Here is a 5,227-nt window from a genome sequence, read left to right as displayed (position 1 = left end):
TTTTTTTTTTTTTTTTTTGCGGAACCAGGGATTGAACTCAGGCCCTTGCGCTTGCCAGGGAAGCACTTATTCCACTGAGCCATCTCCCTGGCCCCTGTTCTCAGTTTTTCACTGTTAAAATAAATATTGCAGTAAATATTTTTACACATAAAGATAATTCTTTATTTTAATTTTCTTAAAACAGACTGCCAGAAGTGGAGCTACTTCTAAGGCTATAAACTTTTTAGGGTTCTAGAACCATACGGCCAAAGTGTTGTCTAGTTTATATTCCCACCAGTCCATAATGAGAAAACTTGTTGCACTATATTGTCAGCAAAGTTGAATTTTGTCAAAGCAATAACAAATAGCTTTGTTATATAATGGGGAAGATGGTATTTCACTTTGAGTTTACATCTTTCTTTTTCTTCTTTTTTATATATTTAATATAGGGTCTACAAGGTCTTACTACACAGATCAAACTTGTAGTGATTCTTCTATTTTCAGCCTCCCAACTGCTGGGATTACAGGTGCGTGCATCTCCACACCCAGTCTCAATTGCCATCTCAGCGTGCCCTGGGGGCAGAGCCAGCATGGCAAGCTGGGGATAGAACCCCAGTCCCTGTGCTTGCCTAAGCAGGCGCTTTAATCTACTGAGCCATCTGTCTGGCCCTATATCTTTTAAATTACAGAGAATGTTTAAACCATTACTGTTTGTTATTTATAAATTTGTGATTTTTCCATTACCAGTGTATTATTTAATGTTTTTTGTTCATATTAAAGAGCTTTACTCTCTCTTTTCCCTCTCTCTCTCATCCCTCCCTTCTCTTCCTGTCCCTGTCTCTGTCTCTGTCTCTGTCTCTGTCTCTGTCTCTGTCTCTGTCTCTGTCTCTGTTTCTCTCAATACTGAGATTGAGCTCAGGAACACGTACTAGGCAAACACTCCACCACTGAGCTACATCCTTATGCTTTCTATTTTTTCCCTGTTTTTGTTTTTTTTTTTTTTATTTTGTTTTTATTAGTGCATATTGGTTATATTTTAGAAGATAAAGGGGTTTTATTGTGGAAGATCTGTGCATGCATATAACATACTTGGATCACATCATGTCTTCATTGCCCACCCTTACATCTCCCCCCCCCTTTCCCTTCATCTTAACTAATAATAGTCTGCTTTCTAAACTTTTTTTTTTGTCTTTTTGAGGCTGGCCTTGAGCTCACTTTGTAGCCAAGATTGGTCTCGAACACTCAGTGCTCCTCCTGCCTCAGCCTCCCAAGTGCTGCGATTACAGAAGTATGCCACTACACCCTACTTCCCTTCTATTTTCTTTTTTGAGATTTCACATATTAGGGAGGGTATGTGTGATATTTGTCTTTCTGAGTGTGGCTTACTCTGCTCAGCATGATGATCTCCAGGTCATCCATTTTCTGCAAATGACAAAATTTCATTCTTCCTTATGGCTGCATAATACTTCATTATGTATATATCCCTTATTTTCTTTTTCAGTTATCTGTTTATGGGCACCTAGGATGGTTCCCTACCTTGGCTATTGTGTGTTGTGATGCAGTGAACATAGGTATGCAGTACGATAGTATGCTGACTTCAGTTCTTTGGGGTATATGCCAAACAGTTTGCTAGCTCAGTCAAGTGGTGACTCCATTTTTAGTTTTTTGATGAATGTCCATAGTAATTTCCACAGTAGCTATATTAATTTACATTCCCACCAACAGCATAAAAATGGCCTTTGCCTCCCCTCCTTCTACACCCTTGCCTACATTTATTGGTTTTTGTATTTTTGATGATAACCATTCTCACCAGAGTGAGATGGAATTTTGTTATTTTTTTATTTATAGTTCCTTAATCAGCCCTTGTTTATTCAAGACAAGATCTTGCTAAAATGCCCAAGCTGGCCTCAAATTTGAGATCTCACTACCTCAGCTTTCCCAAGTAGCTGGGATCATGACTATGTAATACTAAGCTTGACAAAGAAGTCTACTTTTATAATGATGTTAGCTCTCTGTCTTTAATGTGCATATTATACAATTCTTTTTTGTCATATCTACTTATTATTTTACCTATAAAAATTCAGTTTTGATATTTGTTGCACACATGTACATTCTTTGATTTATCAGCCTTTTCCTTTGTGATCTATTTTGCTACTTCTAAAATTACAAGCCAGGAATGGTGTTGTTATCTTAGAAAGGTAATTTTTCTTTCTAAAATTTATTACTGGGCTGGAGGTATAGCTCTGTATTAGAATCTATGCTTAGCACATGCAAGGCCCTGGCTTCACTTCCAGCAACAAAACATACAAACAAAAAAATTTAAAGATAAAATTAAGTTTATTCCTGGACATGGTGGCACATGTCTATGATCCCAGTACTTGTGAGGCTGAGGCAGGAGGATTTCTATGAGTTCTAGGTCAGCCTGGGCTACATAATGAGTTCAAGAAAGGCTGGACTGAACTATATAGCAAGACCCTCTCTCAACACTATAATAATGTTCATTTACTGAAAACTTTTTTGGACTAATGATCAGAACTATATCAAATCACAAATTGTAGGAATGATTGACATTTTCATATTGTTCAGGTTTTGTGTTTTAAGAACAGAAGTGGAAATCATTGTCCTAGAGAAGCTCTCTTACAAATATACACATAGACAGGCAAAAAAATATGTATTTCAGAAATATTAGTAATAATAATCCATCAAAAACAGTTAGTACCTGGAGAAAAGGTAAATAAATTGGGGTATAGAGGCAGTAGGATGCTTTATGGCAAGCATTCAAGGAGGCTGCTTCAGCTGACATACTCCCCCTCTTTCCTTTCTTTTCCTTTCCTTTCCTTTCCTTTCCTTTCCTTTCCTTTCCTTTCCTTTCCTTTCCTTTCCTTTCCTTTCTTTCTTTCCTTCCTCTTCCTCTTCCTCTTCCTCTTCCTCTTCTTCTCCCTCTCTCTCCCTCCCCCTCACCTTTGGTGGTACTTAAGGTTGAACCCAGGAGCTAAACACATGTTAGGCATGTGCTCCACATCTCAGGCCTTTTAAATTTTAGTTTGGGACAAGATATCCCTGTGTTTCCCAGACTGGGGTGGGACTTAGGATTCTCCTGCATCAGCCTCCTGAATAGCTGGGATTATAGTATCTGGGCATTAAACCACCATGCCCAGATCAGTAGTTTTGTGCTTTTAAGTTATTACATTATTCTTTAAAAAATACTTCATTTAAGGCCTGTGAGATAGCTCAGTGGCCTAAGTGCCTGCTTAAACAAGTGCAGGGACCAAGGTTTGATCCCAGGCATCACATTTTACACTCACCTTGCCCCTGGGCAGCTGAGCAGGCCACCAAGATTAGGTGTGGTGGCACATGCCTGTAATCCCAGCACTGAGGAGGCTGAAAACAGGAGAATCACTGTAAGTCTTAACTGTGTAGTGACACCCTGTACCCAATACATGAAATAAAAGGGAGGGGGCCACTGGGGATTTAACTCAGTGGTAGAACACTTGCCCAGCAAGCTGGAAGCCCTAGGTTTGGTCCTTGGCACCAAAACAACAACAACAAAAAATCCAAAAACAACAACAAAAAACCCAAAATATTTCATTTAAATTTTATTAACTGTTTAAATATTTATTTAAAATTTAATGTTTTATTAAATATTGATGTAAATTAGCTATTAAATTAAATTACATTAATATTTTTTGGAGTTTGTTTGTTTTGGAGACAGGGTCTCATTATATAGCCCAGGCTGGCGTTGAACTCATGGTGGCCTCCTACCTGAGCCTCTCAAGTACTAGGATCATAGCCATGCACCAGCATGCCAGGGATTAATATTATTTTTATAAATAATTGCATACACTTATAGGGTACAGTGTGAACTTGTGTTATGCATATACAATGTGCAATGATTAAATCAAAGTAATTGATCTATCTCTTCCATTATTTGCCTACCATTGTTATGGTAAAACATTTCAAATTTACTTAGTTATTTTAAAACATGGAATGCATTATCTACTGTAGTCATCCTGCAGTGCAACAGATCTCAAAACCTATTCCTTCTGTCTTAAACTTTATACCCAATCACTTATAAAGCCCCCATTCCCTCCCTTCTCACCTGCTCAGCGCCTGATAACCATCATTCAACCCTGTAGTTTCACTTGCTTTAGATTCCATGTGTAAGTGAGATCAGTGGTATTTCTTTCTATGCCTGGTTTATTTCACTTGGCATAATGTCCTGCAGATTTCATCCAAGATGTCACAAGTGACAGGATTTCTCCCCCTTTTTAAGGCTGAATAGTATTCTATTATGTAGATATGTCATATTTTTCTTATCCATAAGTACACTGATGTCCATTAGGCTGATTTCCTACATGGCTTTTATGAGTAATGCTGCATGAAGTATGGAAATGTAGGTATCCTTTCAACATACTAATACCAGCTTGTTTGGATGCACACCCAAAAGTGGGATTGCTGGATCAGTTGGTATTTCTACTTTAAGTTTTTGAGGAACCTCCATACCATTTTCCTTTATGGTTGTACTGATTTACACACACACACCCTCAACAACATACAAGAGTTCCCTTTTAACTGCATCCTCACCAACACTTGTGTTTCATCCTTTTGATTCTAGCCAGAGGTGTGGCCCACTCTGGCCATAATCTTTGCATTCTCTGTGGGAAGGAAGACAGATAGATATGTCATCAGAAGAAACAGGAGTCAAGTAACCCTGGAAATTTTCTTGTTTTCCATTTACTGTTCTGTTTTTTTTTTAATACTGAGTTTATTTCACATGTATATTTGTCTCCCTACCATCTCCATGTCTGACCATCACTACTACTGTGTCTTATTATAACATTCCATATATACTTAAAACCAAGTAAAAGGTGGAGTTCCATCTTCAAAAACTAAACGGGCATTTCAGACAACACATTCTTGGCAATGGGACCTATACAACATTTATCAAACATGGTAGGGAAAGTTCTCACTTTGTATTATAAAAAGGATAGCCAGATAGCAACTGTCACAGAAATGAAATAATATGGAAAACTTTAACAAACTGTTTAAACTGTTCTCTTTTTTATTTATTTTTTATTGAGAAATAAATATGAATGAGACAGTTTCACAGCTGATTAATAGGACAGTTTTGATAGTCAATACACTGTACATTGTTATCTTCCTAGTGGTTATCCATAGTACAAGAAACAGACAGGATATTCTGTCCAAACACTGTTAGTACACCTCTTTCTTCTCATTGAATTAAGCA

General features: G+C 37.5%; 1 protein-coding gene across 6 annotated transcripts in view; it reads left to right on the top strand.

Annotated features, from left to right (window-relative positions):
- The window catches only part of Cab39l (calcium binding protein 39 like), a 156,594-nt gene that overhangs the window by 81,478 nt on the left and 69,889 nt on the right, over positions 1–5,227 (top strand). Inside the window, exon 1 of one of the 6 annotated variants that reach the window (XM_023717292.1) lies at positions 4,663–4,684. The exons of the other annotated variants lie outside the window; for them this stretch is intronic. The gene's annotated coding sequence lies outside the window, so the exon portion shown is untranslated. Of the gene's footprint in view, positions 1–4,662; positions 4,685–5,227 lie in introns of those variants that run through there. 6 annotated transcript variants of the gene reach the window in all.

Source organism: Octodon degus, unplaced genomic scaffold (assembly GCF_000260255.1).
Source record: "Octodon degus isolate 3935 unplaced genomic scaffold, OctDeg1.0 scaffold00051, whole genome shotgun sequence".
In the NCBI taxonomy this organism is placed as follows: domain Eukaryota; kingdom Metazoa; phylum Chordata; class Mammalia; order Rodentia; family Octodontidae; genus Octodon; species Octodon degus.
Note: the sequence above shows the minus strand (reverse complement) of the source record. Positions and strands in the feature narration are given on the sequence as shown.